This window comes from Dermacentor albipictus, chromosome 3 (assembly GCF_038994185.2).
Source record: "Dermacentor albipictus isolate Rhodes 1998 colony chromosome 3, USDA_Dalb.pri_finalv2, whole genome shotgun sequence".
NCBI classification, from domain to species: domain Eukaryota; kingdom Metazoa; phylum Arthropoda; class Arachnida; order Ixodida; family Ixodidae; genus Dermacentor; species Dermacentor albipictus.
The window spans coordinates 91,823,902-91,835,769 of NC_091823.1; positions in this window are offsets into that span (position 1 = coordinate 91,823,902).

Sequence of the window (11,868 nt, forward strand, 5' to 3'; positions counted from 1 at the left end):
TAGCATACATTGACACAGTACACAAGTATGTTTTCAAACCCAAAAGTGGTTTTAACGAAAACGAAAACAAACACAGTACGCATGTAAACGCTGAAATATTGTGCATCGCTCCAAACGGGTATTTCACGCAAGAACACTTTGGAAACATAGGTGAAAAGTGGGCACACTGTGAAACACACGAAGCATGGCAGCTGCGAACGAATAACAGTTTCGAATCTAACAATGAGATGATGTGACCAGGCTCAAAGCGAAACAGTACTATTAATTAGAGGAGATAGCCGTAATGCCAGCCGGTAAACGGTTCCATTGGCGAATGGTTTTCGCAAGGAAAAAGAAAAGGTTGCTGTATCCTGCCGTCCTGTATTGATATTCACGCACTTTTCGAGCATGGTAATATGGTTATGGTAATATGGAGCAGGGTAATATAATACATAATATGGTTTGCAGATACATGTTTCGTGTGGAATGTTAATGTAGGAATAGTTTATATTATGGAAAAGTATGAGCCTTGCGTTACTTGTCTTTAGAAAAAGCCCACAATTAAAAAAGAAAGGAATTACCGACCCGATAGGGGGATTGAAACTCGGTGCCCCATAACAGCACCCCGATGCAAATTTTTAGGCCACAACCACTGTTTTCCTTTGTGGTCTTTTTCGCAAATATAAAACGCACGCGTGCATACCTTATACCCGTAGCGGCCAAAGCAATCGTAGACAAGCACAAAACAAACACTTCACCGGCACAAATGATATACAGTAAGCCTTTCTCTAAAAATATACGCACGATTGTAGCTTAACTAGGAGGATGTTCTTTTGCCTCCCCATTAGGCCACAATCACACGCACGGTTTTGTCATGCCTACGCCAACTAGCTTTCTGGGGTGATCCCCTTGTGTGGGAAATAGCGAAGCACGGGTGCATGATAAGGAGGAGGAGAAGGAGGAGGAGGAGAAAAAAACTTCATTCTGGTCTTGTACAAGGTGTTGGCACCTGCCTGGCTAGTCCCTTGTTGGGAGTGGGAGATCCAGCCTCCTAGCCCTATCACGAGCGTACTGGACAGCCAGGACTTGAGGGATACAATCTGGAGATCTGATCATTCTTAAAAACCGATTCCGGGAAATGCCAGGGCGGAACGACCCACATTCCCAGAGCAGATGTTCAAGCGTGCATATCTTCTTTTTGCATGCTTTGCATATAATATTCATGTCTGCAATGTCATACCATTCGTTTATTTGTGCAGGTGAATAAGAAGACTGTTTGTAATTGCCTAAGTGTAACTGCTGGTGCTCTGTTTAGCCTATAGTGACGGTGTGGAAACTCCCTCATTCCCATGTAGTAATGTTTTGTAATTTCATTGCATGTAATAAGTGTATTTCTCTGTAGGTTCTCCAATCCAGCATAATCAAAACCATATGTAAAAGCGGCGTGACACATGCACATGCGCGAGTTTTCTCTACGCCATAGAAGGAGGTAGAAAACGGACAAATATTGAACATATGCATCATTACACGCTTTCCGAAAGCTTCTCTTCAAACAGATTTCAAAATGTGCATTCGATCTGCATAATGATTACTTCGAAATCTCTCCTTTCCAAAGCAAAATAATCAGCGCCCCATCTCCTTACCTACTATCAATATTTGTGTCGATTAGCCTGCAGTAACGCCCACCAGGGTGCCTTAGCAGTGTGGGTGTTGTGCTGCTAAGAACACTATCGCGGGATCACTTCCGGCCGTGGAGGCCACATTCCGAACAGGGAGAAAGGCAAAAACACCCGTATATGCCCTATAATGGGTGCACGTCAAAGAACCGAAGAAGGTCAAACTAAATCGGGACTGCCCCCTTACGGCGTGCTTCATATACAGACCAAGGTAGTAGCACGTAAAATCCGAAAATGCATTTTCTTTATCCAGCAGGAATGACAGACCAGGACAAGAGGTTTGACACGTTTTGCGAGGTTTATCTGTCCGCTCTGAAGCATCGTGCTCATGGACAGACTACAAACTGCCGTTTCATTTTCCTCGTCCTCTTGAGGAGATTGATTTTGACGCCTTCTGAACCTGCCGGAGAATGACGCCACAGGCGGATCCTAGAAGTGCACAAGTTGACGGGGCTAAACCGACTGCACAAGGGAAGATGGCGGTGCTGACCTCGAGTATGGCGAGAAAACTAGCCAGGCTCTTTTTACGTCATGCCTACTGACGGCATCGCTACCTCATTTACGGGTGGTTTTTGCTTTGGCGTGATAACAGACTTTCCAACAATGAAGTGAGCCACATCAATGTACTGCTGCAACGTTTCCTCGATACTTAGGTTTTGCGTAATTGATCTATATATCGGCAATAGTAAAGTTCAGAAAGGTACGGGCACAGATCGAGGCAATCAAATGGTCTAAAGTTATTGAGGCTACTGGGTTCACTCATGGAGGCCATTGTAGCTGGCTGTTGTTTATTTTTTGATATGCGTTTCTTTTGATCTTCGTCTCTTGTTTCACAGCCATTCGATACAATTTATTGATGCCGTTTCTGGCGTCATATAACAACGCCATATAACACCGCCCCCGCCACTGCGAAGCCGGCGCATGGTCTCCGAAATGCGTGGTGTGCGAACGCTGAGAAATGTGACATGCGGCAACCGGGATTCTTTCTTGCGCTTTTTTCAACTTGCTGCGCCACCTGCTGGCACTTCCGGGAAACTGACGTGTGACCTCCGAGACGAGAAATGTGGTGGACCGATGCCTGCCAATGCGGAGAATTGTTCTCTAGCTTTGCATAGACTCAGTGGCATATACTCAGTGACACGAGATGGCGAGAGGTTCTTTGAAGAGCCCTACATATCCAGTGCAATCATAGCACAGCTCGTTAAAGCTTTGTCGTGAGAGATGTCCATTGAAAAGTGGCACATAGCCAGTGAATTTGTGGCACCGCCTATCAAAGCGTCGTAGTTTTTCAGTCTATGAGGAGCCCTTACGAGGTAGGTTTGATACCACTCCGCATCCGAGCTGTTTAAGATATTGTTTCTTCAGTGCAGAGTGGAACATTCCTGTGGCACACATCTAGTTGCCCTAGTTGTCATCAAAGAAGTTTATTTAAGATCGGCACACACGTATTCGCACATACTCGTTGACCAAACTTGACATCGAAGAGGTACATTGAAGACCGACAAAGACGGAGTGGCATATACCGAGTGTTCCAAGTTGATGACAAAGAGTTTCCTCGGACAGCGGTACCTACCGAGTCCGGCATCTATAGTGACTTATGTCAGCGTGAAAGGCGTTCATTGAACTGCGGCAAATTTATACACATTGCCACATACTTAGGGACCCAAGTTCGTCTGATGGTTGGTTTCGAACCCTGTTCTCGCAGCACAGTAGCTCGATGCACTACCCTTTCCACGACGGACAATTCAGTGACCAAGACATGAAAAAAAAGAGATGGTTAGATACGAACATAGATAAATGCATCGATAGTTACAAACATACATAGTTGTCACGTGGAAAGGGCGTGAAATACCCCAAGAATTCTAACATGCTTAAAAAGAAAATATTCGATTGCATGGTACCTAGATAAGTTGCCTCAAGCAGTCTCCACCATGCAGGTTTGCGACTGCCGGCCACGTCAGCGGTAACCTAGTCATCCGTAGACAGAAATACATTTGCACGTAGTCTTCGTGTGCGCAAATCCGTACGTGTCGTGTGCTGTCGGTGCAAGACATCCAGTGCAAGCAGAGCTGAAACTTCTTCCCAACGGCGAGACAAGCCAATGTTGCACGTCACCGAAATCCCTCGCGAAAACTAGAGGAGTAACAATTTTCACAAATAAGACCTTCGCTGAAGACTACCTTGATTGGCGCTACACTTTCCGATTCATCTCTTGCACGAACTTCAAAATTGAATTAAAATTCTTTGTAAGCTAGATTTGCTGTTTATACTTGAAATGTCATACCTGTGAGCTCAATGCAATAAATAGTGCCAGTTGTTTGTAGTTGTGATTTTTGTCTCAGAACCCCATTGTGTGCTCAAAGCACCTTCGCTTTTGATTGCTTCTATCGTCAGAAACGTAATTGGCTGCATGTAATTCCTTACTGAAAAAGTGATTTAATTAAAGTGAGCTTTACCGAGTTATCAAATTATTCAATAAATTAAAAAGGATAAAAAATGCCCTTGAGTACAAGTTAGTAATCTCGTGTAATTCGTTATGTACAAGTATGATGTACATTCAACGAATGGCTCATTTGGTTTCAAGCATGATTGAAAAGAAAAAGAAAGAGCGTTGACATACTTTCCAGACATGGCTCTTGAAATGATAAAATAACTATTAAAGCAGAAAATATTCTGATAAAGAACGCGTCTGTGCTGCTTAATTAATATCTCTCACGTTTGCTAGCACAAGTTCTTTTCATTCGTTTAGCAGTTTGTTTAGCAGTTAGGATAATTGGAATTTGCCTTTATTCCGAATTGTTGACTGAAGGCATATCTTGCAAATATCGACGCGTACATGACCATTTATATCAAATCTGCAATGATGTCAGCGGCGAACGAGAATCCGTACTCAGGGAAATCATTAATGATGGCTATATGATAGTGTGATAGTGTTGTCTTTTTTTTTCGAAGGGTACTGACGTTTCGCATTATTGACTATGTTATGTGCACCAGTATAAATCATGAAGCAATCAGGAATCTAAGAAATACGAGGTGTATTTTTCAAGTTATAAGTGACAGTAACGTCATTTGAAGAACACATTTCATATCATTTAACCCATACTGTGCAGTTAAAGCACCACATCCTTTTAACAATCCACGTAAAGCCATTTCAGAAAATTTCGCTGAAGAACTTGTTGCTTTGCGGCTCAGCACAATAAGCAGATGAATGGCCTCCTCAGCCTATCAGACTTTATTGCGCACTATTATCTCAAGTAAAACAACTCAAACAACGACGCTGGTTACGAGGTGTCGCAATGGCTGTAACTTGACATGGTACAATATGTATGCCTTGTGCCCCAGCTGTCCTAGCTAACGCGTGCCAAGCGGTTTGAAAAAAAAAAATTGGCTCTGCGGTAATAGAGGGTCAATGTAACCACAAAATGACAACCAGGAAAACAGATTGGCTGGAGGTGATACTAGCCACAATCTTAGAGCTGGTATAGTGCATGTTCTCAACCGCACACCCCACCACACCACACCGCACCACGCTATATTGTGCACTGATTTAAAGAAGAAGAAAACCGTCTGAAGGCAGCAGGACAGGCAGCGAAATACACCAGGGAGACGAAGCGCACTTCGCAGCTAGAATAAGAAAAGCGCCTGAAGGAGACGCGAACAAACCTCTCCGCAAATCTCGATTCTTGCTCCGTGTTCTCCACGCAAGAGGCCACGTGCTGCACCGCCACTGAGCGTAGGGATCGCTTCACCGGGCGTTCGCTTGCCAAGGCTGGCTGCGTGACGTAATACTTTAACTTTTTTTTTTTTGCTCCATGCAGTTAAAACAGCGCTTCCAGACGGCTCCGGCGCACAGGCCACTCAGCAGCTCGGCGAGCGCACTGGATCCACAGCAAATTCTATTCCCCAGAATTGAAGTTTATGGGGTGCCTTGTATCTGCCTTTTGAATGTTGCTATTGAAATTACAAATAAAACTTGAGCGTACTAGAAGTTACAGCTTGAGTGATATTGTGAACAACATTAGGAAGAACACGGGGGAAAAATTTTTAGAACTTGCTTGGGAGTACCTAGCGTATGTAATGCGGTCTTGTATAAACGATGGCATGTGGGAGGGGGATCTCGTTCTGTTCTGGCAACTTGCCCTGATGTTCTCGTTTGAGTTCACTGATGTTTTTCTTTGAATGCCCGCACGACGGATCTGGCTTCTGCTTCAAGGTGACTTGAAGGTCGCCGTCAACGATAGCAAAAAGCATGTCTTTAGTAAAACCAGGGGAGGTGAAGGGGCTACCATATGCAACCACCAATACAAATATGGGATCATGTTTCGATCATCACGTTTCTTTGTCACCTTTACAAGCAGCAGCAAAAGAGTCCGAATGCATATAAATAAATCGGAAATTTCAAAGGCAGATCTCCACCAAAAAGTGATAATCTTCAGAAATGTCACTGCATTATATTGGGTGCTTTCCTTTTTGCATGAACCAAATTTCAAAATATTGCCTGCCGCAGATACCACAATTCTAAACTCTGCTCTAATTTCTCGATGAGGCGGCCATTACATTTAGAAAAAATGAAAATGAAATAACGAATAATTATCATAATCGCGCCAGCAACCTTTTTTACTAATTACATTACAGCCCGTATTTAAATCTGCGAAATTTAGGTGGCGAGTTTGCAAGGCATATCGACTTGGAACGAATGATAAGCATGACACTGGTTTTGGGATATGCGCTGTCAAAGATGAGGTAAATGTGCACTGTTGCTTCAATTACGTTCTTAAGAAAGCACTGTTTTATGCACTGGATCCCAAAAGTAACCGGAACGCCAATGCATTTCATCGGACATTTGGAAATTAACAAATCGAAACTGGCGTAATCCTGAAGATCTCGTTCTAAGTGGATAGGCCTTGCATACTCACTAGCTGCAACTCGTATTTGTAAATATGTACTGAAAAGTAATTCATTAAAAGGCTTGTTAGCGTGATTTTGATAATTATTCACTAATTCATTTTGATTTTTCGTAAAAGTAACGGCCGCCTCATCCAGTAACTTAGAACTAGAAGTTAGAACTTTGCTAACTGGCACCAGCAATATCTTGAAATTTGGTGCAGCTAAACAAAAAAAAACTTGTATAGCTGGAGCAAGTGCGGGGATGAAGTGCCCATACAACCCGATTTGTGGCAGCAGCGCGGAAGAGATAAGTCCATATTTTTTAAATGTTTTGTTTTCCTTCGTCCGCCTTTACATCGCTTTTATTTGGGCTCCCCCACCCCCTCCTTGTCTTTTTTTCTTGTGTGCGGGACAAATATCATGCGACAACCAGGAAGAACCTTTGAAAGCGCGATGCTTCGAGAATAAAAGTGCCATTCGCGCCGACACTCCGCGAGTGAGATTTACTTCGCCTCAACTTTTGTTACCGTAAACGTGGGACCGTGCATGGAGATTACAGGTAGTCAAAGAAAAGGCTGCACCACCTAAAGAATACACGTGGAATGAAAAAGAAAAGCCAACAGGTAAGAAAACGAAAACAAAAATATACACACAACTGAAAGGAGCTCTGCAGCCGCTGATTTATTCACGCCGCCAAAGGAGAGTGGTACTCGGAGATAGTTAACGTTGAGAACTGGTTACCAAACACGACTCAGATAATCAAAAACGCCCTGACTGAAACTGACGTATCCATGGAGACCAGACTCAAACATGACAACGTGAGCGCGCTCTATACCTTCTTGAGAGGAGAATCCAAGTGAAACGAACAAGAACGTGAGAGAGAAGAAAAGAACTCAAAGCGAGAGTCGATTGTTGTTATGCGGGTAACGAATGACTAGACTGCGGTACACGTGTAGGATATTCACAATGTTCAGTAAAAGTGGAACACCTTTAGAGAGAACCGACAATTACTCACTGCACAATATGTTTCCGTATATATAATGGAGATAGTCAAGACGTAATTATTCTACAGTAACCTGACAAGAATGGTTCATGATGGAAGCTACTGTGGTCAGTACCTGATTCAAATGCTTTTTATTTGGCAGCATTATGGTGCAATGGCCACACGCGTCCTTTTCTAGAGAAATAGTTCAATATATACGGAGCGCATCGCTGACTTGTGACCTCACTTCTCGAGTTCAGCACTTCGAAGTTACTATCTTATCTCCTGGAGAAAGTTAGTTAAGGTCTGCGATTTAAGACTGTGTTAAGGCGTGCACTTCAAAAAAGAAAAAAGACAAGAATATGAACACTAAAGAAAGCCAGGTGAAAGGGAGTGAAATATGCGCATGAATAGGAAGACACGCAAATGTAACTTGAGATAATAAGCTACGCATAAAAATATTTGTTACTGAGCAATTTTTAATCAGCAGTTATAATGATACATCTGGTTCCCAGAATACGTTTCTGATTGGGGGTAAAGAAGAAGTCACTTTACACATAGAAGCTGCATCGTATAAACGTTATCACAGGGAATGAAGTCAGCTTCTCCATTGAGGCTATAACACTGTGATCACGTAAACTTGACCATCACTTTCAAAACGCAATTTTTAGCATATGGCCAGCTAACATTCTCTTAGTCAAACACACAAGGTAGGTCGACATGCTTCACGTAGGCAACTTTGTAATATTTAACATCGCATTATGCTCCTATCTCGTACATTAGGTGGAAAACATAACAGCGCTACATCGAAGCATAACCATTTTATTTCTTTCATACCTAGCGGGTGAAACTGTAAAAAACGTAACACAGAAAAACAAAAGAAAGTCTCAATAAACTGAAGTACCTCAAGCTGCATATAGTTTATTGGCATGTAGGCCACGGACACTTGATTCTGCTGGCCGATTACAATTTTTTCCCGCTATTTTATGGCCATCTCTATGTCATCAGACTGAGGTGCAGTCTCCATACCGCATCTTTAGAACGTTTATCATAAGATACATAATTTTTTTACCTGTGCCACATGCAGTCGATAGTAATAAATTTCTTTAGAAATCAAAGAGTCATGAAAACAAATCAGAACGGGAAGCGCACTTGCATTTCAGAAGAGCAGAACAGGTAGTTGTAGTGATCAACAACTACAATGATAACGCAGCTCTCATTTCCTGTTTCCTCTTACATGGCAGTGCTTCACTAAATCCACCACTAAAAACGTGAGGCTGAAAAATGTGAACTGCCTGGTGCTCGCGGATTGGAGTGAATTTTCAAAGAAGTATGCAGTAAAGTGAAAAGTCGGCGCTTTCATAGATTAGCGATGTTGCGCCTCGGAATAAAAATCTTCGTTGTCCACAACTTCAAGACCAGAGCCTTGGTGCGCATTCCGGTCCTACGGGTTTTGATCGTTCTCAGTTTGACGGAAAGCGCTGTGGTGCACCTGTTCGTTACGACGTTAAGTGCTTATCTCTCTCTAGTCTATATTGCTTAAATGTAGAAAATTTTGCCAGCATTAAGTAATGGGTCTGGCCTATCACGTACACGGCAGGCGCGCAATGCCAATCGTGCGCTAGCGAATTTATACAGCGATGCTATTTGCAGGAGTTCACCAGCCGTTTTCGTGTGGTGGCGTGCGATGGAGTTGACATTATGAAATGTGATTCAAACAGGCTATGTGCATATTTATATTGTATTTGTCAATATTTACATTTATTTATTTATTTATTTTATTTATTTATTTCAACATGGTGCAGCGCCGCAAGGATATACTGCAGGAGTGGGGAGTAGAACATGCAGATGTCCACAAACAAGGAAAAAACTACAAACAAAAGAAGATGCAATAAGATTTATTGCGTCTTCCTTTGTTTACAGTTTTGTGTATAGTTTTGTTTATAGTTATAGTTTGTTGACCACTGATATATATCAGTGGTCAACAATGTATTAGAGAAATTCAGCAAGTGATGAAGATAGAAAATCACTTGGTGAGGCACTCCACACTTCTATGGCATGGACAAAAAGAACTGTATTTAAGCGCATTGGCCTGGTGATCAAAATGAGACATAGTCAACTCATGATTGTGTCTAGTGGATGTAGGCCTTTGTGGGCGTAGTGCAACTCCTAAGCAGAGAAAATTTTGAAAAGGCAATCAGTGTATGGTAATACCTCAAATATTCGACGTGATAATGGAGAGAGAGGGTGGCAAGATGAGAATTAGGTAAGATATTCCTGTCGTAGCAACGATATATAAAGCGCACAGCGTTCTTACACATAGAATAAATTTTGTCGATATCAAATTTTTATCTAAATGGCAATATTCGAGTATTCGACTAAGTAGCCTTGTATCAGCAAGGAGCCTTGTGCTAAGAGGAGTCAGAAGTACACTACGTTGCAGGTATACATCTTAGCTTTCTTGGCGCGCCGATGCACATCTGTTCAATGTGATGTGACCAAGAACGATCCTTCAAGAACATAAAGTCGAAGTGTTTATCATGCTACACATCTTCTAGATGAGAACAATTAAAACTAATAAGTGAAAGAAGACGGTAAATACAGTTTAGGTAATTAACAAGCCTCGTATCACGAGTGAAGTCATACAAATGAATCGTTAAGGATGTCGTCATCATTAGAAGTTTGATTCGAATCATCAGCGTACATGCAGATTTAACAGGAATATTACGTGGAAATTCATTCATCTAAATTAAATAGAGAAGTAGATCCAAGATTGAGCTTCTTGGGCAGGTCAGATGTTACGCTAGAAATACAGGATTGGAAAGATTCGAAGTGTACGTATTCAGACCGATTGAGAGAAAAGAGCAATCTAGTTACCTACTGCATGGCAGTAGAAAATAACGAAGAGCTTTTCTAATAGTTTAGAGTGTGAAACAGTATCGAATGCTTTCGGTAAATCTGTAAATGTAATATAAATGTAAAATTTTCCGTATATCGGAAGGGAGCTCTGCATTTTAATTTCTGGGCTTTTAACGAGACAAAACTCATAATGGAGATTTTAAGAAGATCAGTGAAAAATTCGGTCAAAGCACGTACGTCATGCGAAAAGTAGAATAAACATATCGGGCTTTCATTGCAGGTCAAGAAATTAATATAAAAATCGCTTTATGATCGTATATGCCATCAACAATAGTACATTCATAAGTAAAATCGCGCAGACGAGGGGTGAACGAGGTCAGATAAATATCGCGATCCCTTTCGCAATATCTCTCACTACTTGCTTGAAATCGGAAGCCAATGTTTCAGTGTTTTACGGCTTTTACACAAAGGACGCATAAAGACCTGAAAACTTTTATGCTATGTTTATCCTATTCATTTGTCCAGGTCGATACGTTGCTGTTTCTTAACACGCACCAAGCCAAGCGGAATACTTTTTATATCAAGTCGAAACAAATTCGTCCCTTATATTTTTAATGTTTTAGGATGAACTGCTTGCGAACAAGCGTATTTGCATACGCACAATATAGATCATTTAAAGCACAGCGGTTAGGCGCCCGTTCCACCTGCGAGCGTCGGCATAGCTGAGCTAACAAGCATTGCAGGAAAGGATAAAGGTGTAACGCTGAGCGCAGTAGCGAATGAATGAATGAATGAACTTTATTCCCCTTTTAAGAAAGGGGAGGAGCCGGGGGGGGGAGAGAGGGAGGTCTAAGTAGTCCAGTCCCAGCAGGCGTCCATCACCACATTATGTGGCTAGAAGTCCGTCTACCAGTCGTGGTAGGCCTCCGCTACCTCCTCAGCCCACCTCAGGACTCGGTCCTGTAGGGTGGGATCGGAGCTGCGTAGGGCAGTCTCCCACAGCTCCTCGCTACTAATTAATGGTTTGAGCTTGCGGGGGGGAGTTTTGATGGGGCATTGCCACATGATATGGGAGAGATCTGCTATGGGGACAGGGCAAAAGCGACACTTGGGTGTCGGGTATGTGGCGGGAAAGAATAAGTGCAAAGAGCGCGGGGTAAGAAAAGTGCGAGTTTGTAGTTGTCGCCACAGTATCTCTCTTTGGCGCGTTCTAGACACAGAGAGAGGTGGATACAATAGGCGTTGGTTTCTGTAATGTGTGCAAATTTCATGGAATGTGACGAGTGTGTCTTTATTGTTGTGTTGTTGGGAGTCATTGGGTTTTAGAGTTAGGCCCATATTTGCGGCCACTCGGTCCGTGAATCCTCGAGCAGCGGCATGTGCCATTTCGTTGCCATGGAGTCCTTGATGTGCTGGAGCCCATACGAGAGCGATGTCCTTTTCTGGTGGGTGAGCTACAAGCAGAGAGTGCGCGAGGTTGTTAAT